General features: G+C 45.7%; 1 long non-coding RNA gene across 1 annotated transcript in view; it reads right to left on the reverse strand.

Moving 5' to 3' along the window:
- Nucleotides 1-4,773: 4,773 nt before the first annotated feature.
- Nucleotides 4,774-27,464, reverse strand: part of LOC142735756 (uncharacterized) — a 67,225-nt gene continuing 44,534 nt past the window's right edge. The window contains exons 2-3 of the long non-coding RNA XR_012880548.1: nt 17,561-17,630; nt 4,774-4,895 (exon numbers count right to left, since the gene is read on the reverse strand). This is a non-coding gene — a long non-coding RNA (uncharacterized LOC142735756). The remainder of the gene's footprint in view (nt 4,896-17,560; nt 17,631-27,464) is intronic.

Here is a 27,464-nt window from a genome sequence, read left to right on the forward strand (position 1 = left end):
TAAATATCCAAACTGATCTTAATGGATATTAATAAATAAATAAAAGCAGGAACCAAGCTACTTGTTAAATATATACGAAGAATATAAAATCTAAAATAAATTCAGAAAGCCTGAAAAAAAAAATAAAAAAAAATAGTGTATTGTCCCGCCGTCATCCTCCTCTCCGTTAATGTAAATTCTTTAAAACAAAATTCTTGTATCAACGAAAACATGTTTATTTTGTAAAACACACTTGCCCTGTGAGGAGTGGCTCAAGAACAATGGCTTGGAACAAGAAAGTGAAAGTTAGTGTGGTAAACAGCAAAGGGGGACCGAAAAAACACAACCACGGGTGAAGGTCTGGCCTTAAAAATGACATGCAAAATTGTTATCTATAGGAGTTTACATGTCATCCTTCAGCTACGATCCGTCACTGCGGGTTTGCTACATCCATTACAGGTCTCTCTTTTTTTTTTTACACTTCCAATTGGGATATGGTCGGAGATGAATAATTCTAACACCACTGTATGTTCTATGAATAATTTCTTTGCATATTGAATCTTACCAGAAATACAATACAATACAATTGTAACAAAACTCATCACATGTTACAATTTAACCATATTACAAAAACAAGATTTTCATATATGAATGATCAACTCCTCCAAACAATCCATTTTTTATTATTGTGAATGATTATTTTGTGTATTGTGCCAGGGGAAGCTGCTGACACCTCCACATTTACCCTGCAGCAGTGTAATATTACACAACACCCACTGAAATGAGCATATGAAAATAAAGGACAACCCGTTTAATAAATATTGCTGGGTATACGCCTTGAAGGAAAGAGAGATCCATTTCCTGTTTCATCAGCTGCTCTGTCCTTCTCCCATACTTTACACTGCAGCTCAGCTTATTTAAATTAGTTTCTGAGTAGAAGCACAAGCTCACCAGGAAGTCAGTGAATGGAGAGCTGATCACAAATTCTAAGAAACGAAATCACTAGGTTAAATGGGGGGGGGGGGGGGGGAGAGAATCTTGCAGATCTGGCTTCAGACAAACATAAAAGACAAGTAAAGCTTACATCTAAACAAAGAAGTGTAAAAGGGAAATACTTGGAATGTGACTCTTCTGGACCTAAAGTATCTCCTGTATCAATTTGGAATGGAATTGGAGAAATATCACAGTTTTCATTTGGTTCCCAGGAAATTGCGCAATTCATTTATGGAGCACCGTTAACTGCTACATTTTTATGCCATTTTATGAAAGAAGAATTTCCTCTATGATACCCAGTGCTGATTTAGTAAGGGATTTTATAAAACTACTTCTAAAAACACATTGAGTTTTCCTCACCAACAAAAAAATTAAGGAAAAAAAAAAAAATGAATATTTGCATGTGCGGAACTTTATATTCACCCTATTCTTCTAAGAAAGCCAACATACAAAAAATAAGAGACAAATGCCATAAATGTCTTCGCAACCGGGCGAAACGTCAGTGCACAGCAGAAAAGATTTTTCAGAAATATCAAAGCTCGCTGAGCTACGCAGTTTCCTTAACTCCCATAAAAGTGAATGGCAGTTTCGGAAACAATATAGCAGAGCGAGCTATGCGGTTTATGAAAAACCCATCCTGATGTGCACAGACGTTTCGCCTGGATGTGAAGACCAGCAACCGCCTAACTGTGTGGAGCTGGGACGGTGGATCCACCTTTGGCAAATAGGTGTGGGTTCCGGTATCTATTAGACATTTCTGGCATAACCTGTGTGTCATGACACAACCCTTTAAAGGCTTCATTCACATCTGCGTCGGGGCTCTGTTCATGGGTTCCGTCAGGGCTTTCCGTCGGGGGAACCCATAAACGAAACCCTGAATGAGACAAAACGGAAGCCATAGGTTTCCGTTTGCATCACCATTGATTTCAATGGTGACGGATCTGGTGCAAATGGTTTCCGTTTGTCACCGTTGTGCTAGGGTTCCGTTGTTTTGACAGAATCAATACCGTAGTCAACTGCGCGATTCATTCCATCAAAACGACGAAACCCTTGCACAACGGTGACAAACAAAAACCATTTGCACCAGATCCGTCACCATTGAAATCAATGGTGATGCAAACCTATGGTTTCCGTTTGTTTCAGTCAGGGTTTTGTTTATGGGTTCCCCTGACGGAAAGCTCAGACGGAACCCCTGAACGGAGCCCCGACGCAGATGTGAACAAAGCCTTAAGCTGGCCATAAATTAGAAAGGTTTTCTGAATGATTTGTCTTTTATGGTTGATCTGTGAGGGTTGTCATTTTGGAGAACAGTTCCACGAGTTAAACCAACAAATCCCAATCGCAAGTGACAAAACACATCCATCATGAAATATTCAGCAGGCTGGGAAGCCATTGACTAGTCAGACAATAGACCTGCTAATTATTAGGGTTCTGCAAAAACATAACATTTGGAGGGACCAGACTATATTGCAATTTTTCATTTACATCCTGGCTATTTTGGTAGGCAACTAATGAAACATACATGAGGCCCGGTGTCATTAAAAACGTCCACTTATCCCGTCAAGCCATTAACTGTATTCTTATTGATGAACGGCCGTATCTAAATCCTCACAAAAGAGGACGCCGCAGAACAATCAAAGCAAATTCTTCCCCTTTGTCCGTTCGTAATTAGCGCAGAATTAGAACGCAATTCCGGGCACATCTGAATTTACATTTTTAAAGCCAAACAGAAGATTGCGTGAACAATGGATAAATTGACATGAATAATTGCACTATCACGGACTGACCCCCACAGGGACGTGGAGATCTGGGAGACGATAATTCCGACATAATAGTACGGCGAGATCCGCTGGATTGGTTGTGTTCTAACATCATTCTGTTCATCTGTAACTTTGCTGCACGCTTGGAAGGAGGAGTGGAGTCATTAATGTGCGGAGAACAATAATCGCCTAGGTTATTAACCAGCTGACCATACAGTTAGACTCTTCCCCATAAAATCAGAAAGTCAGTCACCTATAGAAGTCTTCAAGTTACCCCCTAGGGCAAAATATTGTTTTACATAAATAAAGCTTAAAGGGATATTCTAGGACCTAAACTACTGATTTCCTCGACAGAAAGGGATATTGTATTGCTTGGATGAGCAAGAATTTTCTGATCAGTGGGGGTCCAACTATCAGGACCAACACGATCCCGAAATTGAAGTGGCCGTATCGCTGTCTCCCTTTCAATGTTTTTTCCTGCACAGCAGCGCTCCCGGCCACCCTACTGTACGTGCAGGGAACTGCAGCACAGCTCCATTCAAGGGGACAGATCCCTGCACAGCCAAAACTTTGAAGGGGATGCAGTGCTTTAAACCCTTAAATGTCATTATGAGCGAGGGTCCCGCAGTCTAACCCATCGATCAGAAAGTGATGGCCTGTACTAGTGATACGCCATCACTTTCTGTGATTAACCCTTTAATGTTTGATTCGTGGAGGTACAATCTCCAATAAAAATCAGAACAGAACGGAGAACTGCAGCCTCTTCAATGTGTATCCAGGCACGGCAGCTCGTCCAGAATTGCTCATATATCTATTACATAAGCGTAGCCATTTAAAGTTAATGGGGCGGAATTGAAATACCTGGCTCAGCCACGCATACAGAATGGCCGCTGTGCCTGGATAAATGATGATGGGGCGACACAACTTCATTTTGATGATTGGCAGGAGACAGGCCCCCATTCTAAAGCTAGGCCATAAATGTTTCAGTCCCGGAAGCCTCTTTTAAAAGAGGATCTGCCACTAGTTTAGTAATGTCCAATCTCCTAACTAATCTAATAGGCGCTGTCACACTGATAATACCAGTGAAAATGGTGTCCCAAAACGTAAGAGTTATGAGCTTTTTTTCTGAATATGCAAATGAGACTATACTAGCCAAAGGGGTGGTAACGCTGCTCTTTATCTGTGGGCGGTGTTTGTGATAAGATCACTCTGTGTTTACACTTCTGGCCGCAGCTCCTTCACCACATCGCTTCAGCGCTCATTCAGGGACCGTCTTCCTAGATGAGCGGTGAAGCGATGTGGTAAAGGAGCTGCGGCCAGAAGTGTAAACACAAATCTTATCACAAACACCGCCCACAGATAAAGAGCAGCGTTACCACCCCTTTGGCTAGTATAGTCTCATTTGCATATTCAGAAAAAAGCTCGTAACTTTTAAAAAAATAAACATTTTGGGACACAATTTTCACTGGAATTATAAGCGTTCGGAGATTGGGCATTACTAAACCAGTGGCAGATCCTCTTTAGGTGAATATATGTTTCAATTCTTTAGATCACTGTTTTCTATCCATGAGTGGGGATTCTTGTTTACATCCAGAGGCTGAAACCACATACTGATCCAGCAACCTAGTCCGCTCTCTAGCGGAGAGGTGGAGACAATTATATCCAGTCTAGTAATACTTGGTAAGCTTAACAGCTTCGACCCCAGGCTAATAGATTTTGCCTAAACCGATACATTGAAGCAAACTATTAGGATAGGAATGAGATCAATGCTGCGGATGTTTTCATATTGGTGAGGAATTGCCTAGGCTTGATGCAAATGTATCTACTTTGCAGCTTGGGACGTAACCAAGAATGTTTTCATACACAGAAAGCAAGAAGAGATCTTGAAAATTACGAGGAATTGAAAAGCAAGATATAGCATCTGAAAGACTTAACAGAGGAAAACAAAATGAAAGGTTCCTAATTATTTTTAGGTGATCGGTAGAATATCTGGGATTAAAATAATGGAAAGTAACATCATCAATAGTCTCCTTACATGCTTGCAGTCAGGTCGAGGGGATGTGCTGGAGTTCAGTGCATCTATCTTAATATCGGGAAGCCTGAGCAGTTGAGCTGAGTAGGCAGTCAGGCGTGGAACCATCAGAAGTCAGTGAGCTGCAGCAGCTAGGAGGAAGAAGTACATATACATCAATTATTTGGGACATGTACCGTATTCAAGCAGTCAAGTCTAGGGCAAATACATTCACAATATAAGGAATATATAGATGTCTATATAGCAGACATAACTACGTAATAGGCGGAGCTCTCCATCCAGATACAATGTACATATATTGTTAACCAACGTTGCGTTACTTGTCTTGTACGGCTGTGTTCAGACTTCACGTCAAATAGTGTTATTGCCGCAATTTTCACTAAACCGCGCGGTTTTGCTAAAATGGCTGCAAAAAGAGCAAATTGACCGCGACAAGTGAACACAGACTAATGATCTTGTTACATCTCGTCTTACAGTCTATAAACATTAAATGGTACATTCAGAACGCTGCTGCCTGCAAAGATCATCTGCATTGTGTTGACAAACACCTCTAAAAGCCCTAAGGGAGGATTCACACTGCGTTTGCACTGTACGTTTAACGTATGCAACAGAAAAGCTCCTGGTGTACATGTTAATCGTATACATAAGCCCCCATTCACTCGACGGAGGCCAAAAGACCTCCGTCGGGACGGTATACATTCATATAGCTTTTTTCTGCCGTGTAGAATAATGTAGTCAACGATGCTATTCCATACAGAGGTTTCCAGTAAATAGAATTTATACTACATATACCTCGCGTATCATTTTTTTTTTTTTTACAATGAAAGCCTTTGGGCAACTTATGTCACAGTACACCTTTATAGTAGCAAGCGTTGGAGGCTTATGACCTTGAGATCGAAGGCCCTGTTCCAACTAAAACATCACACTTTTAAACCATTGTCCACTAGGGGCGTCACGATACCAGGATTTGAACTTCGATAGCGATACTTTGTGTAGTATTACGATTTTCGATACCAAAACGATACTTTGGCAACCGTAATAAAAAAAAAATGATGTGAGGCACGAGGGGTGATGAATTTTGAATGTGCCTCACATTAGTAATAATTAACCCCATCGTTTTTCTCAGTCATAATTGACAACATTGGGTTAATGTGTGAGGTACATGATGGGGTTAATTACTATTAATGTGAGGCGAATGGAGGTTAAATTCATCACACCTCGTGCCTTACATTAGTAAGTGAAAAAAAGAAGTAATTTTATTTTTTTATAGCGTACACTTCATAAATGACGCAAAAAAAAATTGTTGTGCAGGTTATTATGGCCGCGCCAATACCGAACCGAATGTGTATATTTTATGTATTGAGACTTATTTGAATGTTTATTGTAAAAAATGTGTATGTGTATTTTTTTTTTATTTAACATTCCCTGTGACACGATGCAAAGGCCATCCCCCCTTCTCCCCTTGGACGCTGCAGTCAGCTTTGATCGCAGCGTTCAAGGGAATAGCGGCAGAGATGGTTTCTCTCATATCCGCCGTTAGAGCCGGGCAGCGGCTGTGTAATATAGCCATTGCCCCACTCCGGACAACAAGTGCGCGCACGGTCAGAATGAGGTAATGCGGCCGGCGCTGCACTAATGAGCGGCGGTGCAGGCATTGAAGACAAAACATGGGGGTGTTCTGCAGTGCGCTGACCACGTTCTGTCTTCAGCGCCGGCACTCATTAGTGCAGCGCTGGTCACACCACATCATGCTGACAGCGCGCACTTGTCAGGACTCAGGAGCGGGGGCAATGACTGTATCACACATGTATTAAACAGCCGCAGCCCCGCTCTCATACATTCATGTGTTACAATGCTAAACTGTGCGGCCGCACAGCTTAGTATCGAAATACATTAAATAACGGTAACGAACCGTTTGAGGGTGCACGGTATCGAAGTCTCGATGTATCCCTATTGTCCACCCTATAACGCCTTTTTTATCTAAATAGTTTCAAAATTCTGCACTGATTAATTTCTTAATAGAACTTTATAGCAGTCGGAGTTCAGTTTTTCTGATACAGAGTTCCAAATCCCCTGCAAAGATATGTATTTAAAAGATAGCATTCTGACTGCTGCCACCACTAGAGGGGGCTTAGGAGCCTACTGGATACTGTTTATACAATGAACTAATAGTATGCAGTCCTAAGCTCCACCTAGTGGCAACTACAGGCAGCTATAAACCTTTGTCTATGTAGGGTATTTGGATCCCTGTATCATAAAACATCTAACAGCTATAAAGATATATCAGTATAGAGTTGTGGGACCAAAAAACGAAGTGGTGTTAAAAGGTGGAAATTCACTTTAAGGCTTTGTTCGCATTTGCATTAGTTCTCTTCGGTCAGGTTTTTGTAGCTTGTTGAGATCAGAATAGAATAGCATGCTGCACTATATAACAGTAAAAAAATAACACGGCTACCTAATGCAAACAGGACAGACTAATTATCAGTCAATAGGGGTAAATAAAAAGGGGTTAATGACATTAAATAGATGTAAAATAGGAAGCGATGATGCCAGTGTGAACAGAGGAACACTAAATGATAAAGTAAACTGGAGATAAACTTGCTCATACTGGTTGCCGGTCTGCAGGTTCTTCTGTATGTTCCTGATCCTCCGTCCTGGGCCGTGTAAATGAGCGCCGATCAATGAGACAGTTCGTACGGACAGGCCACGATGTGTCACGCGCATTTGCGGGTTGACCTCACATTAGAAAGTATAGGAGCACGGTCCGTAAATGCAAAAATAAGTCCTATTTTTTGCGGGTCATTTCTATGGACCGGACACTTGTAAATATACGGGAAGGTGTCCGCGGCCCATAGAAATAAATGGATCAGTATTTTATAAAAATGACGGTCGTGTGCATGAGGCCTTAGTTCACACTGTGCATTTTTAACATGCTTTTTTGTTTTGGTAGATAAACGCTCATGTCCCTTAATTGGAGTTCATCAACTAAAACCAGACAAAAAAAAACAACAAACATGCTCTAAATGCAAAAAATAACGAATAGTGTGAGCCCAGCCTCAAGCTCTGCTGTTCCTGAAAAACCCGTCATTTGGCGGCCAGCGGCTGCCCTACCAGGTTGGACGAGGTTGGTGGAACCTTAGTTCGAAAGATAGATACAGGTCCCAGAGGTGGGACCTGCATCTATCAGACATTTATGACATATCCTGTGGATTAACATGGTAAGAAAATTACAACATAAAATACCCCTGTAAGAACAAGTATTGTGTTTAGGAAGCAATTTAAGAGTTTATGGTAAATGGAGGTTCAATTTGTATGATCCTCAAACTATAAAAGGATAAGACTATGTTCATATCAGTGTTCTGTTTACTGTTCTGCTCCATCATAGGAGCAAAACAACAAGAAAAAACGGAAGCGCCGGATCAGTCGCATGACGAAAACCAACAGTCCCTGATGGAAGCGATTGACTTTAATGGGTTCTGTCGGGTTTCTGCCAATTTGCCAGATAACATAGCGCTGCATGCTGCGCTATTTTGTCCAGCAAAAATTACGGAATCTGCAACGGAGGCCCCTAACGGACCTTCCGACGCAGATGTGAACAGAGCCTAACAAGTATTTCAGCATTTTAATTTTTATCTTTGATTTGTTTCTCCCTACTGATGAGAGAAATGCCCTGACAAATATTACAGCTAGATCTGGTTTGACCATTTCGGTTTAAGAAAGTCAAGAATGATTTGAGATGGACTTGAAGACAACAACTCCACCTGCAGGACACGCAAGTACGTGCAAGTTATATTAATCCAAACTCACGTGCAACTTAGGCCCAGTTCATACAACACATTCAGAGAAAAACTCCTGACATATACATCAAACGTAGAGCCCCTACGTCTGCAACTGTATTCAATATGGTCGCCCATTAACTACAATTGCAAAAAAGTATTATTATTTTTTTTTTTAAGGTTGCCTTGTAATTGAAAGCAAAGTTAAAAATAAAAACAAACTGCCCATGCACGCCGGCTAATGTACATATTCCACAGGGAGACTTATGGAGTGTATCCCTAGGCCATTAAAGGCTAAGGAAACCTTTGGTGAATATAGCATTATATGTTGGCACCAGGGTCTCCGTGAAGAGCAATGTGTCGTCCATGCTACACAAAGTATTTATTTGTAGCAAAAATGGGTTTGGATCCAGCACAGAAGATTTGATAAAATGGAAGGAAAATTTCCGAGTTTAATGGGCCAGTACGTTTGGCAAGTTAAAATCAGGAGTGAGGAGCTTCAGCCATGATTAAGGACGCTTGCAGCGTCTGAAACGCGTAGGCTTTTCATTTACCACTATCACTTTCTTCCTTACACTATCAGGATGTCACGCTGTGCTCCTCACTCCTGATTTTAACTTGCCAAACATACTGGCCCATTAAACTCGGAAATTTTCCTTCCATTTTATCAAATCTTCTGTGCTGGATCCAAACCCATTTTTCCTAGTCTCGTCTATCTACTGTGTGCCGACACGAGGATCCGTGCACGATCATCCCAAAAACCACATTTGCAACGAAGGTGAGCTGGAGGTGTTTCTCTTTCTACTATTTATTTGTAGCAGGCTACATTCAGACAAGCGTGACCGATATTTGCGCGTAAAAAATGCAGCGTTTTTTCCTACATTTCTTGTCCGTGCGCATTGGCATCAATGTGCTTCGCGTGAGGCATGCGTTTTTCCCGTCTGTGCAAGTACTTCATTTTTGACATTTTTTTATTTCTTAATGTATTTGATGCGTGAAACACGGACAGCACAGGGATGTCGTCCGTGTGCGGTCCGTGGTTTTCATGCATCCATAGACTTCAATGGGCGACTAGATGTGAAAACGCACCAATATAGGACATGCAGCGAGTTTCACGAAACGGACACATGTTGCGTGAAAAACAACGCATGTGTGAATGGCCCCATTGAATTGCATGGGTCCGTGCGCTGTCAGTTATTTCAACGCACAGCACATGGACGAGTATTACGCTCGTCTGAATGAGCCCTTAAACATAGCACACGAATAAGCGCCGCGGGCATAAAACGCTGCGAAATACGCTTTCTCTGCCTCCCACTGATGTCAATGGGAGGTCAGAGGCGTAAACGCCCGACTATAGGGCATGGCCCTTTTTCCTGCGAGCCGGCTTTTCCGCTCGCGGGAAAAAAACATCTCCGCCTCCCATTGAAATCAATGGGAGGCATTTTCGGCCGTCTTTTGGCGCGTTTTGCGGCGCGGTTTCCACGTCAAAAAACTCTGTGTGAACTTTACATAGTCTTAGTTCACATACAAATGTGGATTTACATATCCTGCATAGACAAAAGTACAGTACAATGCAACTGAATGGAGTTGTAATGGCACCAATTTCCATGATCGCTATGCAAATTGTTACATCTGCGGCAATCGTTGCGTAATACATTTGATGCCACCTGCGGATTTTGCAGCGGGTAGCGGAGTAGATTTAAAGGCTTGTTCTGCAGCATGTGAACCTGCCTTACAGCAGGGTCCTCTCCTTATATCCAATCGTTGGTTTCTATTATTGGTCACATTGTATGTATACGGCTTCCCCCGATTGTAAAGTGCTGAGAAAACGTTGGCGCTATATAAATAATTGCTATTATCGTAACCTATGAGCAAGCACAGTAGGGGCCACTAAATGAGTCCTTCCTTTGCTTCTGTTTTCCTGAATGTAGACAATTTAACATAGAAAGGATTTGGGGGGGGGGGGGGACGAGTGTTTTTTGCTCTCTGTTCACACCTGCATCGTAGCTTATGTAACTTTTGTCAGGCTTCTGTTCTGATGGCAGGAATAGCACTACAGGCTGCGCTATTCTTTCCAAAAGTGAGGGGAAACCTTGCCATGATCCTGCCCAAGTAAAGATTTCCAATATTAGACTTTTACAGCGGACTGATACAAATAGGTCACATGCAAAAAAAATATATTAAAAAATAATAATTGCATAACAGTACTCACAGCACAGGATTATACTTTTTTATTTTAATGCAGGCGTTCACAATTATGTTACAGTCATGGGAACTGCACAACTGGCCAGACAGAGTAAAGATTTTTTTCCCCCCACATATTAGATAAGGTTTAATTATAATTCGTAGATCTGTCCGGCATGGGAACATTCTTCCATACACGGAGAGCACCCAATGAAACATGTGCTAAAATGACGTGGAAACAAACATTTGTCACGTTGTAATAATTTGTGCCTACAGTTGAACCTAAGCAAGTATATTCCCGCAGTCACCGCTATGAAAACCTTCCTGGAAATCCAGACACAAAATACAACCTTAAAAGGTCATATCAACCCCAGCCTAAAAAACAACGCATAACACTACGCAACGTACAATCACAATATTAACTGCTTCATATACCTCAGTGACCAGGGGAAACGAGATACATCGACATAGATCATACATGTGTACATAAACACTAAACATACAAACAGGCATTTATACATACAAATTTATACGGATAAAATAATCATTTCTGATTGGCTGTTTGGTACAGCTGATCGCAGCTGCTAAGCCCCCATGCTTAGCATTATCCGTATTAGAGATTCCACCTTGCCAGTACTAGTAGTGCTCTGCTCAGGACTATGGCTCTGGGGTTGCCCCTGACAACACTGTTCATACAGTGATCTCAGGGGATTCTCCTGAAGCGAAATCCCCAGCCTGAGCGTCAGCAATGCTCTGGCTGGGGATTCCACTCTTAGAGAGAACCCCAAAGGCGCTACTTACAGGGAGGGTGGCCGCGCGCCACTACCAGTGAGGAGGGGGTCGGCCGCGCGCCACTACCAGTGAGGAGGGGGTCGGCCGCGCGCCACTACCAGTGAGGAGGGGGTCGGCCGCGCGCCACTACCAGTGAGGAGGGGGTCGGCCGCGCGCCACTACCAGTGAGGAGGGGGTCGGCCGCGCGCCACTACCAGTGAGGAGGGGGTCGGCCGCGCGCCACTACCAGTGAGGAGGGGGTCGGCCGCGCGCCACTACCAGTGAGGAGGGGGTCGGCCGCGCGCCACTACCAGTGAGGAGGGGGTCGGCCGCGCGCCACTACCAGTGAGGAGGGGGTCGGCCGCGCGCCACTACCAGTGAGGAGGGGGTCGGCCGCGCGCCACTACCAGTGAGGAGGGGGTCGGCCGCGCGCCACTACCAGTGAGGAGGGGGTCGGCCGCGCGCCACTACCAGTGAGGAGGGGGTCGGCCGCGCGCCACTACCAGTGAGGAGGGGGTCGGCCGCGCGCCACTACCAGTGAGGAGGGGGTCGGCCGCGCGCCACTACCAGTGAGGAGGGGGTCGGCCGCGCGCCACTACCAGTGAGGAGGGGGTCGGCCGCGCGCCACTACCAGTGCGGAGGGGGTCGGCCGCGCGCCACTACCAGTGAGGAGGGGGTCGGCCGCGCGCCACTACCAGTGAGGAGGGGGTCGGCCGCGCGCCACTACCAGTGAGGAGGGGGTCGGCCGCGCGCCACTACCAGTGAGGAGGGGGTCGGCCGCGCGCCACTACCAGTGAGGAGGGGGTCGGCCGCGCGCCACTACCAGTGAGGAGGGGGTCGGCCGCGCGCCACTACCAGTGAGGAGGGGGTCGGCCGCGCGCCACTACCAGGGAGGAGGGGGTCGGCCGCGCGCCACTACCAGGGAGGAGGGGGTCGGCCGCGCGCCACTACCAGGGAGGAGGGGGTCGGCCGCGCGCCACTACCAGGGAGGAGGGGGTCGGCCGCGCGCCACTACCAGGGAGGAGGGGGTTGGCCGCGCGCCACTACCAGGGAGGGGGGTTGGCCGCGCGCCACTACCTGGGAGGGTGGTGGCTGCGCGGCACTACCTGGGAGGGTGGAGGCTGCGTGGCACTACCTGGGAGGGTGGTGGCTGCGTGGCACTACCTGGGAGGGTGGTGGCTGTGTGGCACTACCTGGGAGGGTGGTGGCTGTGTGGCACTACCTGGGAGGGTAAAATTAAGTTAAAATTAGCTAAAGACCATTTGCAAATGCTCTATGTAAATGCTGCCAGATGTAGGCAGGATTCGGTATACAAATCCTATTACAATAGGATGCCCGCGTCAGCAGCTGCAGACTGCCTGACATACGCTGGTGTCACAGTGTATCAGAGGTAGAGTCTAGTAGGTCATAGCAGTTAAAATTGTAATATGAATTGCCCCCCCAGGGGCTACAGCTGGCAGCATTTACATAGAGCATTTGCTAGTGGTCTTTAGCTAATTTTAACTTTTTGTGCTCTTGTTGTCCATCCTGGACCTTTTAATAATAGACTTATAAAAGTTATATCTTACTAATATTCAGTTGGTAGCTGGGAAAATGGGTTTCATTGTGCCTCAGGCACATTAGTTTTCTCAGCACTATCTACAGAGGGCACTCAATTTATGGGGTACAAACTGGGGGCCTAACTTCTATATGGGGGCATAAACAGCGCCTAATGTCTATACGGTGGCACAAAGTTACGTTTTCTGCCATTTTACTGCCGCCCGGAGTTCCCCCGCAAAAGGGGTCTACTAAGTCTGTGTCACCCAAGAGCCCACATGAACATGGAGCTGGCCCTGGATATGACCTACGTGTACACTGGGTACATCCTAGTAATAGGAGTCCCAGTTGAACCTGGGACGGAGGTTGGGGAGTACAATCTGTGTACATCATTGAGGAATATGTTGGTGCTACATAAAAGAAATAAATGCATGCTGCAATAATAAAAAAATTAAAAATAAGACTGGGCCAACATTCAGGGTCCAAAAAATTAAAGTGTAGCTAAACGTTTGACAAACTTCTGACATGTCATAGTGACATGTCAGAAGTTTGGATTGGTGGGGGTCCGAGTACTGAGACCCCATCAATCGCTAGAATGAAGCAGCTGAAGCGCTCGTGTAAACGCTCAGCCGCTTCGTGTCTGTTCAGCTTTTTCCGGGAAAAAATTTATCGGTTTACGCACTCAATAGAAAGTCTATGAGCCTGTACTCCGATACATCGGCTTTCCGGAAAAAGACACGTCAGAAGTTTGTCAAACGTTTAGCTACACTTTAAGAGATGAGAAATAAGAACTGAATGGGTACATATGATGGTCTTTATGGAAAATTCTTCAAATGTAGGACAACTAACTAATCTTCATTTACAGATATCTAATGTGAGAAAAGAAAAATGTAATCTTGCAAGTCACTATAGATAGTGACCAGCGTTTTCTCCTGAAGGTGTAAGAAGATCTAGTCTTTGACGTGATCAGTAAATAAAATCAGAAGGTCTCAGCGGATCAGTGTCCGTTTCAGCAGCTTTGACTTGCTTGCCTCTAGTTAATGAGACTATTCTTCAATAGTATCAGAGCTGAACCAGCAAAACGTTCAGAGGGAAAAACGCTGAATATGTTGAAAAGGACAAGGTCTGATCAAGCTACAAAGGCAGATTTTTTACTTTAGATAAATATGCATAATCAGTGAGACAGGACTCAACATCATGGAAAATTATAGGGCACAATGAACGCTCCTATCTATTAAAATGCTCAAAGAAGAACACTGAACGGGGAATTTATCAACCTTTCTTTGCCAGTTTTGTGGCGGAGAAAAGTTGCACAAGGGCCCAAAACCTTTGACCTTTTTACATAGCCCTCGGCAGTTTTCTGAAAAGGGGGGGTGACATTGCAAAAAGGGTGCGGGGTCGGAGAACGGTCGTAAATTATAGTGGAAATCAACACAAGCTATTAGCTGGCATAGATTTCACTCTGTGGGGCATAGCAAGGTAGAGGCCCGTGCTGGGCCATGTACCTTGTTCCCACCCCCACAGCAAATTATTAAATTAGAAAAAAATAATAATAATGCTCATCACAATGCTCTTCTTCTCCCCTCCAGGACCCCGCATCATAACACGGCTCACACAACGTACTGACGCTAGGCAGGTTCAGTACGTTGTAGGTGATGCAGGACTGATGACGTTGACGTGCTGTTACATATAAGGTCCTGACGCTGCTCAGCGTCAGGACCTTGTATGAGCTGCTCTGGAATAATGAGGGGTCCCAGAAGGAAAAAGGGGAGCAGTGAGGGATGTTTTTTTTTTATGGCCGAAGGGAGAACGGATGGCACACGGCAGGCCGAAGATGCGACACATTTATTAGAAGGGGTTAGTTGTAGCATCTTACTACAAGTCTCTTTCTATTAAGACTGGTGTATGAAACACCAGTCTTAAAGTAGAACTAAACTTTTTTAAAAACTCTTGACGTTACAGAGACATGTCAGATGTTTTGATTGGAGGGGATCCAAGTACGGAGACCCCCACCGATCGGATTTATGAGGATAGACAATTAGAGATGAAGCGGCACAGCGTTCCCCCGAGCACTTCTGTCGCTTAGTTTTAGCGATCGGGAAGAGGGGGGGGGGGGTCTCCGTGCTCGGACCCTCATGGAAAAAACCTTCTAACGTTTCACTATGACATGTCAAAGTATTTTTAAAAGTTTAGTTAACTTTTAATAAATTCCCCTGCTTGTCGGGTGAACAGTGGTCCTGTGTCGCTCATTGTGCCTTAGAACAAGTCCACAAAAGGGATGGAAAAGAAGGGAAGAGTCGGCCCTGCATCTGTCCTGCGCACTCCATTATAGTCTATGGGGTTTTATGGAAATGGACGGGCAAGTGGTTGGGTTTTAAGGCATAATGGGAGGCGCATTTTGACTAAAAATTACATTCTAATCAAAATATAAAATGTATTTATCCCATTATAAGTTCATACGATTATACCGGTTATAGTGTGTCGTAGTTTCTATTACTAAACATATCATTTGTTGACTCTTAGGCTGGATTCACACGAGCATGTTCAGTCCGTAAAGGACGGAACGTATTTCGGCCGCAAGTCCCGGACTGAACACAGTGCAGGGAGCCGGGCTCCAAGCATCATAGTTATGTACGACGCTAGGAGTCCCTGCCTCGCTGTGGGACAACTGTCCCATACTGTAATCATGTTTTCAGTACGGGACAGTTGTCCTGCAGCGAGGCAGGGACTCCTAGCGTCGTACATAACTATGATGCTAGGAGCCCGGCTCCGTGCAGTGTGTTCAGTCCGGGACTTGCGCCCGAAATACGCTCCGTCCTTTACGGACCGAACATGCTTGTGTGAATCCAGCCTTATACAGGAACATAAATCTGCATTTTTTGGGGGATTCACTGCTGCATTGGGGTTAGTTTTTCTCCCTCTGCAACCCCCTCTCATTAATATACTATCATTCTAGGCTGCCCGGTAAATACAGTTCTTCAGAAGCCCGTATCGAAGCAATACGATCAAACAGATAATTACCTATTAAGTCCATATAACATTCTATACAGCCTATAAAACGTATATAAACAATACCCCTTATAACAAATCAAAGGTCTGTCATATCGATCATTACTCCTGTCAAAATGGCAGCCAAGACACTAGTGTGAACAGAGACTAACCTTATTGGTTACTTGAGTGTTCGGACTAACAACCCTATATAAAATTCCGTATAGCAACCAGTCTGTCTTATTGATCAGATTTTCCTTAAAAGTGGAAAACCTATTTAAATCTACTTCCCGGTAGAACGGTTTTCATATATGTACATCATTGACTACTAGACATCATGCAAGGGACTACACAAATATTAGGGTATGTTCACACGGCCTATTTACGGACGTAATTCGGGCGTTTTTGCCCCGAATTACGTCTGAAAATAGCGCCTCAATAGCGCTGACAAACATCTGCCCATTGAAAGCAATGGGCAGACGTTTGTCTGTTCACACGAGGCGTATATTTACGCGCCGCTGTCAAATGACGGCGCGTAAATAGACGCCCGCGTCAAAGAAGTGACCTGTCACTTCTTTGGCCGTAATTGGAGCCGCTATTCATTGACTCCAATGAATAGCAGCGCTAATTACGGCCGTAATTGACGCGGCGTTCAAGCGCCTGCACATGCCGGTACGGCTGAAATTACGGGGATGTTTTCAGGCTGAAACATCCCCGTAATTTCAGCCGTTACGGACCCCCGCCGTGTGAACATACCCTTAGAGGAAAGGAAAACTGGCGAGGGATTTTATATAGCACCATAAGGGAACGCTACGGAACCACAAACTACTCCAGCACACAGCACAGGGGCCCTCTACTGTCTACGTCTGCCCTGATAAGTCCCCATGGATATTACTTAAAAAGTATAGACTGGATTGGAATAAAGTCATTACACTTGGCATATAACAAGCTTCTTTAAGAGAGGTTTTATACAGAACATACATTAATTTCCCTAGATGAGTCTTGAAACGTAGCACAGGGGAATTCGATTTCTCTTTCAATGTCACAATGAGAGATGCGGATATTACAACATCGGCAGAAACCGATGAGACCAACACAAAACGGTATATTCTGCAGAATGTTAAGGACTATATTAATATGATCGAATAAGATCATATTAAATAACATCAATAATCGTGTTTAAACAAAAGCTTATAACAAGGACTTGCAGATCACGGAGTCACACGGTGGTTAAGATAGTAAAGAGTTGGCACTAGCAAGTCGTTTTTCATAATTTTTTTTTACTTTGCTGCTACCCTATTACGCTGTGGAAATCCTTAAAATGTGAGAGGAAGCTTAATAGTCTAATTCTTAAAAAATATTATACACATCATTTACACGAATACTAGATCATAGTCAACCAGATTTTGGGAGGTTTCAATAAAAGCTTAAATTTACATAAAAGCGAAAAAATATTATAAGAAACGTCATTCTAAAGTAATGGAGAATGATCATTTCCTTACTACTTAAGGTACACTTTAAATTTAGAAGGAAATACTCACCCCCAAGGTATTGATTGGAGATGGTCTACTTTAATGCTGAATATCCAACTTTCATCAGGCTTGTCTGAAGCTGTTAATAAAAGTAGAAAAAAAACAATGTTAGAAAACAGATTTTTTTATTTTATTTTTTAGATGTAAAGTTGGCCATACATTAGTGATTTCAGATGGTCGTTTTCTGAACTACTTGTCTTTCAAGGTTGGTCTAGAGACGTTATTTTTCTGGATGACAAAGCACCGATTGGTCTCTACTTTGATCTGTGGCCTGGTCGTGGCCCCTATTGATGGGATACAGATCTGTTGTTTGACATGAACGACCGTACAAATCTGCACCCGACAACAACCAAATAAAACGAAGAAGAAAAAAACAAACATTTTTCTTCGGTCGACCACGTCACGAAAAGGCACCAACAGTTGGCAAAAAATTGTCTAAATCCGCCTTTTCAACCCTCCAAAATCCCTAGTGTATGGTAAACTTTTTACACATTCAAACTTTTTTTTTTATCTGCCATAATTACAGATGAAATATCAAGCCGAATCCTCTGATTTCAGCAGGACTGGACGACCATCTAGTGTGTACGGTGGCATCCCGACTCTGAACATTCAGGCTCTAAGTTTATTAATTAGCATATTAAATGCGTTTTCTTTTATATCCGAAGACCTGCATTATTCATAAGGAAACCATAGCCTGCATAAATCCTACCAATGTCTAGGTGCTGGATCAGGAATGTCAGAACACGACGACGTGAGCTAAAGACACCGTAACAAGCTGCGTAGAGACTTTGATGGTGTATTACACTTTCTGCTCAAAAGGTATACCACAATAACTATTAAATATCTGTCACATTAAAAATGAATGCCTAATTGGTGCTAATCATTACTACATTATTAGTTACACAAGTATATAAAGATATACTCTATTGAAAGTCTCACAACGGTACCCATATAGTATCCTCAGCACTGCCAATAAAACAGTTACAGCCCCTGCAGTCTTAAGCCTTATTCACACGACAGGGGCCCGACCGAGCCCGAGTGTCGGCCGATAAAATCTTCAGTTTTGCATCCGTTCCGGGCCGGGCATATCTGGACAGTGACATCAGGGGCAACTCCTGAAGGGGAATCCCCATGTGGCCGGTGATTCCACTTCAGGAAAAGCCCCTGTCATCTGTGTTCATTTATGGACACTGAATGTTACTGGCTTCGCCTGGTGTGGAATCCCCGGTCACAGAGTGTTTGGGGATTCCGCTTCAGGAGTTTCCCCTGATGTCACTGTCCATATATGGACAGAGACATCAAGCGCTCTGTCCAGGAGCGGAATCCCCGAAAACACAGGGATTCTGCTCCTTCAGGGAGCTAAAGTGGGGCTAGCATATAGATACCTCCCTGCTCTGCTATAGTGGCGTCGCTACAGCAGTAGCAGCCGCAGCAGCTGCTAGCGGCGCCATCGGGCCAGGGCACTTTTAAAACAAGCAGGGGAAGGGAGCCAGCGCAGTACTCCCTTCCACCTGTACACCCGGCCCCTGCCACACAGTGTAGAAACTTACCTCCAGCGTACAGCCATTCGTCCGAATGGCATAAACTCCTCCTCCTCACATCCACTCTGCGCTGTGAGGAGAGAGAGAGAGAGCGACGGTAGACACGGCCGTCACTCGTGACACATTCCGGTGATAGCCGTGTATTACCCGGCCCCACAGACTATAGGGCATGTCACATTTTTTTTGATGGCCGGTTTTCCCGGCCGGTCAAAAAAATTGGTCGTGTGAATAGCCCCATTAGGGGTCTATTGTTCCTACTGCAGTCGGGTGACAGCCGTTTTATGAACGGCCGTCACCCGGCCGGGAAACCCTGTCGTGTGAATAAGGGCTTAGGCCTTATTCACACGACAGGGTCCGCGTGTCGGCCGATAAAAACGTCCGTTTTGGGGCGTTTTGCATCCGTTCCGGGCCGTGTTGATGTTTTACAGGACGATTTTGACCAGTTTTGCATCGCTTTTTTCCCTGTCCGTTTTAAAAAGGGATGAATTTTATTTAAATTTGTTGCCACACACAGCCCTCTGTAGAGAATGCCACAGCCCCCCTGACAGCCACCCAGCCCCCGGCAGGTAATGCCACCCAGCCCCCACTCTGCAGGTAATGCCACACAGCCCCCTGTAGGTTGCACCCCCGCCCCCCTCCAATAGATGGACAGTGTAGTCGCTGACTTCTCCTGGAAAGGACTACCCGGCCACAGGGTCAGGGATTCCGCTTCAGAAGTGAGTGACGTCACTGTGTCCATATATGTCCCCAATTCCGACTCCTACAGGGTGCAACAAAAGACCCTCCTCCTCCTCCTCACATGCACTCTGCACTGTGAGGAGGAGGAGAGAGAGTGTGAGCGACGGAATACACGGCCATCACTTGGGACACATTCCGGTGATGGCCATGTATTACCCAGCCCCATAGACTTCTTTTGGGAGCCGGGCGGCCGGGTAAACGGCCGAAAATGCGTACATCGGGGCGTTTTTACTACTTTTACTAGCTGGGCGTTCTGACGAGAAGTATCATCCACTTCTCTTCAGAACACCCAGCTTCTGGCAGTGCAGACACACAGCGTGTTCGAGAGATCACGCTGTGACGTCTCTCACTTCCTGCCCCAGGTCCTGCATCGTGTCGGACGAGCGAGGACACATCGGCACCAGAGGCTACAGTTGATTCTGCAGCAGCATCGGCGTTTGCAGGTAAGTCGATGTAGCTACTTACCTGCAAACGCTGATGCTGCTGCAGAATCAACTGTAGCCTCTGGTGCCGATGTGGCCGACACGATGCAGGACCTGGGGCAGGAAGTGAGTGACGTCACAGCGTGATCTCTCGAGAACACGCTGTGTGTCTGCACTGCCAGAAGCTGGGCGTTCTCATGAGAAGTGGATGATACTTCTCGTCAGAACGCCCAGCTAGTAAAAGTAGTAAAAACGCCCCGATGTACGCACATAATACACGCCCACTTGGACTTTTGCAAGCCTCATTTGCATAAATACAAAAATGGTCATAACTTGGCCAAAAATGCTCGTTTTTTAAAAATAAAAACGTTACTGTAATCTACATTGCAGCGCCTATCTGCTGCAATAGCAGATAGGGGTTGCAAAATCTGGTGACAGAGCCTCTTTAAAGAAGGCTCTGTTCACATCTGCGTCAGGACTCCGTTAATGAGTTCCGTCGGGGCTTTCCGTCAGGAGAACCCATGAATGGAACCCTGACTGAAACAAAACCATAGGTTTCCAGTTGCATCACCATGTTTGTCACCGTTGTTTAAAGGGTTCCATCGTCATGAATTAATGAATAGCGCAGTCGACAATGGTATAGATTCCGTCAAAACAAAGGAACCCTTAAACAACGGTGACAAACGGAAACCATCTGCACCGGATCAGTCACCATTGAAATCAATGGCGATTCAAAAAGAATACTATGGTATCCGTTTTTCAGTCAGGGTTCCCCTGACGGAACGCTCTGACAGGACCCATTTATGGAGCCCTGATGCAGATGTGAACGAAGCCAAATACCCGACCTCCTATTACTTTGTTACAGTTATTTGTGCAGCCGTGTGATCAGCACAAAAACGAACAAGGCATTAGTTGCTAATAAAATAGGGGGAAAAAACTTGACTACTGCCCAAAGTTAAGACTGCAGTAATAATATTTCAACAAACCCCAGCAAAAGAAGTATGGGACTGGCACTGTTCATTCCTGACAGTCTTAGTACAGACCACATATGCCAGTGGTGTTCAGCATAAAGCCTTTGAACATGGCGGAACTAGGGGAGAATACCTGCACATTGAAATATGAATCTGTGAGAATACCATTACCTGGTATGGGATTTCCTGGTAGTCCTATATGACAGCACAGTCCAAATATAAGGGTGCTGTCATGGGGACGTCCAGGGGAAAGCCTGTTTGCCTCTGTAGATGATCAGAGACACCCAGGGATTCCGTATGGGCCCTTAGTAGACTATAGGCACTGAATTGCAGATCCTCAGAACACACATACGTAATACGGCCTTGTGCACGAAGTCTAAAGGCCCTATTACACCGGACGATTTTGGCAGGTGCAGCGAGCGCCGGCAAACGCGACATCATTGATCGGCGCTCGTTTGCTCCAGTCACAAAGAGCTATGGATGGGGACGAGCGGTCGTTACTCCGATCGCTCATCCGCATACTTTATTATCATGTCGGCAGCGCATCTCCCGGTTTACACAGAGTGATGTGCTGCCGACAACGATAGTCTTTTACTTTTTAAAAAACAATACGATCAGCAGATGAACGAGCGTTTGCTCGTTCATCTGCTGATCGCTGCCCTGTTCTATCAACGCTTGTCTGTCCGATAATCTCCCACTGTAAAACCCCCTAAAGAGGATAGATATCCCAGTCACGCACTGGAGAAAAGAAAAAAAAAAAAACACACAGCACTTACCAATGTAGATCCCGATCGTTTTTACTGCAGCAGAAACACAAACATGGGGACAGGAGTTCTTTCCTAGCAAGAGACTTGTTCTGCCGCCTGGTTATTTGCCTCTATAAGGGAGATATTGAACTAAAGTGCTGTATTTATTTTCTCCAGTGTGCAGTATAAAGTTCTGACTACACAGGAACCTTTGTAGCAGTGGCGTAACTACCGCCGTAGCAGCAGTAGCGGCTGCTACGGGGCCCGCGGCATGAGGGGGCCCGTGTCGCCCGCCGGCACGGGCCCCCACCATGGCCGGAGGCTCCGCTAGCAGCCGCTATGGCTGCTACAGCGGGACGCCACTGAACACTACGGCAGAGCAGGGAGGTATCTCCCCGCTCTGCCATTAACTGGTTCCCGACCGCTGGCTGAATTTTTACGGCCAGCGGTCAGGGTCCTTAAAACCCGAGCCATAGACTTTCTACGGCTCGGGTTTTAACTTGCTGCCCGCGCGATCGGGCAGCTGAATGTCGGGTCTCCGGCAGTCAGTGACTGCCGGGGACCCTGAGGAGAGGATAGAAGCAGCTTTCGCTGCTTCTGTCTTCTCCGATCACTTGTACACAGCGTTCAATGAACGCTGTGTATAGGAATAGAGACAGCAGCAGCGGCGCTGTCTCTATTCCTCCCGGTGATCATGTGACTGGTCACATGATCGCCGGGTGCCGTTAGTGGCAGGCTGCTGCTGGGTCTAACTAGACCCAGCACAGCCCAGTTAGTGACAATCGTCACTATGAGAGGGCTGATTTCCCCTGTAACTGGGGCTGCTGTGCAGCTCCAATTACAGTGGAAAGACATGGTGTGAAAGAAAGAAAAAAAATATATAAAGTTCCCCAAAGGTCTTCTTTGACCTTTGAGGGACAGACCACAGTAATAAAAAAATAATAAAGTAAAGTGCAAAAAAAATGTAAATAATAAATACACATAAAATACCCACCCCAAAAAAAAACGTTCCCCCCCCCCCCCCGCCAATCATTGTTGTAATGCGAGCGCTGACCCAATTACCCTAATATAGACATGTAATATATAAAAATTTACGGTAGACAATGGCGATCACAAATAAAAGGTCTATTTTAGGGTAAAACTATGTTATTACCAAAAAAAAAAATTGCTGAAATGTAAAAAAGCTTATTTTTTTACTATTATTTTCAAAGTTTATGAATAAAAATTCTAAAATAGCAAAAAAGGTGTGTATAAAAACGATAAAAAATGAAACCTGCATTGTCTACGGAAAAGACGTCGCAAAAATCACGTCATTAGCCCAACAAATAAAAAAGTTATAGCCATTTAACTAACATGTGCTAAAAATGGCTAAACGGTGTCTGGTCCTGAAGGCGCAAAATAGAACAAAATACATGTATCCCCCCCCCTCTCCACAGGACATGTATCCCCTCTCCACAGGACATGTATCCCCTCTCCACAGGACATGTATCCCCTCTCCACAGGATCTCCACAGGACATGTATCCTCTCCACAGGACATGTATCCCCTCTCCACAGGTCATGTATCCCCTCTCCACAGGACATGTATCCCCTCTCCACAGGACATGTATCCCCTCTCCACAGGACATGTATCCCCTCTCCACAGGTCATGTATCCCCTCTCCACAGGACATGTATCCCCTCTCCACAGGACATGTATCCCCTCTCCACAGGACATGTATCCCCTCTCCACAGGATCTCCACAGGACATGTATCCTCTCCACAGGATCTCCACAGGACATGTATCCTCTCCACAGGACATGTATCCTCTCCACAGGACATGTATCCCCTCTCCACAGGACATGTATCCCCTCTCCACAGGACATGTATCCCCTCTCCACAGGATCTTCACAGGACATGTATCCTCTCCACAGGACATGTATCCCCTCTCCACAGGATCTCCACAGGACAGGGGATACATGTGTGATCACTGCCAGCGATAGGGAGAACGGGGGACTGAAAGTCCCCTGAAGTTCTCCATCACAAACCTCGGACTTCCGGGGTCTGTGTCGGCAGCTCCGTAGAAATGAATGGAGCGGCGGTCGCGCTTGCGTGACCAGCGCTCCTTTCATTTTTATTGAGCTGCGCAGACGCCGGAAGTCAGAGGTTTGTGATGGAGAAGTTCAGGGGACTTTCAGTCCCCCCCGTTCTCCCTATCGCTGCCAGCGATCACACATGTATCCCCTATCCTGTGGAGATCCTGTGGATAGGGGATACATGTATCTTGTACGGCACACTGTAGGTCGCATTTTTTTGGGAGGGGGGACGCTGTATGGCGTTCCCTACAGGGGGGGAACGTTGTATGGCGTTCCCTACAGGGGGGGTGACTGTATGGCATTCCCTACAGGGGGGGCTGTATGGCGTTCTCTACAGGGGGGGCTGTATGGCGTTCCCTACAGGGGGGGCTGTATGGTGTTCTCTACAGGGGGGGCTGTATGGTGTTCTCTACAGGGGGGGCTGTATGGTGTTCTCTACAGGGGGGGCTGTATGGCGTTATCTGCAGGGGGCTGTATGGCGCTATCTACAGAGGGGGGGCTGTATGGCGTTATCTACATGGGGGGCTGTAAAAAAGGCACTATCTACAAGGGGGGGGGGGTTGTGTGACACCCAGGGGAGGGGGGGCCCCGGTCAAAAGTTTGCTATGGGGCCCAGTCTTTCCTAGTTACGCCCCTGCTTTGTAGGTTACTCAGCGCAAGCAACTTTTTTATTCTTCCTATGGGAGTCAATAAAAGTTGCACTACTGTATAGCTTTGACTTCTGTAGTATGGAATGTTTACATATGTGATATGACGTATGTCTGTCGCTTTAAAAACTCCACCAATTCTGATGTTTTTTTATGCTCAGTAACATGTTCAGGCATTATCAGACCGGTTATTAAATAGGGGAAGTCAGTCATTTGGATCCTTGCGGTCACTAGTTCGAAGCGTAACGCAGCAGGAGAGGGGGAAAGGGGCATTGTAACTAACAGGAGATTGAAAGGACTTAATGCACAGCCATGCTAAGACATGTAGCCGCAGCAGCAGCAGCCGCCAGCCTCTGCCCACTCCCCTTCCCACAGACATTCCAATGCAAACCCCTTCATCAAACAGCTCCCTTTATCTCTATTCTGTTCTTACAAGAAGTAACTGGCTTCCTCTCGGTGGCAAACAATAGGAAGTCAGTCATGCATGGGAAACACACTCACAGGAAAAACAAGTTACCAAATTAATATACAATTGATCCAGCTTCCTAATTATCGCAGCACGGCTGAGGGGGGACGATAAAATCTACCACAAAACAAAAAAAATAAAATAAAAGGCCTCTGTTCCAGAAAACAAATAAAAGTATAGTTTAAGATTTCAGTCGAAAGGGGAAAATACGCAGGTATGGAAATTTCCATCACAAAAAGAAGCTGAACGGTGGGGCAAAATGCGGTGGAGTTTAATCGTGAGAGGGGGCAGAACTCAACCTTTAAATATAAAAATAGTTAAAGATTAGGATTAGAGGAGGAGGACTACAAGGGCAAATAAACCCCAGATTACAGATAGAAAAAGATTAAAAAAAAGGTTTATAACCATACAAATGACCAGCAGAGATGTACAAAAAACGCTGGAAATCCTCCAGCACCTCAGTTGCCTAATATTTAACAATGTTTTATTTTTAGCCGGGGTTCTCTTTGCAGGTAGATTGTATATACTCTGATAATCCGGCATATTTGATAATCCCAGCACCTATCAGAGAATTTTTATATTCACTGTAAAATGTTTTGGATTCTGTCAATGAGCTGCACACACGGTCATAATCTGTTAATGGATTTTATGTCGGTTTGTGTTTGGAGTGTATTGACAGAGAAAGGCTGGGACTACACGGCAACATAAAATTACAGTCGTGATGTAACTACAACTATTTGCTTTAGGTAAAAAAAATATGCAAGGGACTCTGGGACTATCACCAAATTTCCAACACATGCAGAAATAGAGCGATAAGTGCAAGGTCTGTTACATTACCCTGTAGAAAGTAATTATAGTTGCATTAGGAATGAATTTTCTATGATTTTATGTCGTGCAGCGACAGCCGAACTGCATTATAAATAGCAGTAAATTCTGTTGATATGTACTTACAGCAAGTATGGGGATTTAGACGTTTCCTGTAGCCCAGCAGATTATCAGACCTTTCCCAAAAGAGTACATTATATTGGGCCCTATTCACACGACCGGGATTCCCGGTTGTGTGACAGCCGTTACTTGAACGGACATCACACGGCCACAGTAGGATTAATAGACCCCAAACAGGGCTATTCACACTGCCGATTTTTTTGACTGCCCGGTAAACCGGGCCATCAAAAAATGGTGTGTGCCTTTTTTCAGGCGTTCTCCCGGCCGCACTGCTCCCATAGAAGTCTATGGGGCCGTGTAAAGCATGGCTGTCACTCGGATGTGATACGAATGATGGTCGAGCTTTCTGCCTCTCGCTCTCTTCCCCTCCTCGGAGTGCGAATTGCATGTGAAGAGGAGGAGGAGGGGGTATTTTTTTGCTCCCTGTAGGAGTGGAATCCCCAATCCCCGACCACACCATTGCCGAAGCTGTGGCCGGGGATTCCGTCCAGGAGAAGTCCCTAACTTCACTGTTTATATATGGACAGGCACGTCAGGGACCTCTCCTGGTGCGGTCCCCTACTCCTGAAACGGAATCCACAGCTCTATATATGGACCTTGAAGTCAGGGATTTCTCCTGGAACGGTCCCCTACAGTGGCGCTATCTACAGAAATGTAGGGGGGTGCCATGTAAAAGGGGGCTGCGTGGCACCACCTACAGGGGGGCTGCGTGCCACCACCTACAGGGGGGCTGCGTGCCACCACCTACAGGGGGGCTGCGTGCCACCACCTACAGGGGGGCTGCGTGCCACCACCTACAGGGGGGCTGCGTGCCACCACCTACAGGGGGGCTGCGTGCCACCACCTACAGGGGGGCTGCGTGCCACCACCTACAGGGGGGCTGCGTGCCACCACCTACAGGGGGGCTGCGTGCCACTACCTACAGGGGGGCTGCGTGCCACCACCTACAGGGGGGCTGCGTGCCACTACCTACAGGGGGGCTGCGTGCCACTACCTACAGGGGGGCTGCGTGCCACTACCTACAGGGGGGCTGCGTGCCACTACCTACAGGGGGGCTGTGTGGCATTCCCTACTAGCGGGGCTGTGTGGCATTCCCTACTAGCGGGGCTGTGTGGCACTACCTACAAGGGCAGCTGTGGCAAGGTCTACAGAGGGCAGTGTGTGGCAAAAAATTTACAAATAAAATTAATCAGTTTTTAAAAAGGACAGGGAAAAATACGGATGCAAAACGGGTCAAAAATCGGCCATTAAAAACGGAAACACAGCCCGGAACGGATGCAAAACGACCAAGCAAAAACTAACCAAAACGGACGTTTTTATCAGCTGACACTCGAACCCTGTGGTGTGAATAGAGCCTTAGGGAAT

The sequence above is a fragment of the Rhinoderma darwinii genome, chromosome 1 (genome assembly GCF_050947455.1).
Source record: "Rhinoderma darwinii isolate aRhiDar2 chromosome 1, aRhiDar2.hap1, whole genome shotgun sequence".
In the NCBI taxonomy this organism is placed as follows: domain Eukaryota; kingdom Metazoa; phylum Chordata; class Amphibia; order Anura; family Rhinodermatidae; genus Rhinoderma; species Rhinoderma darwinii.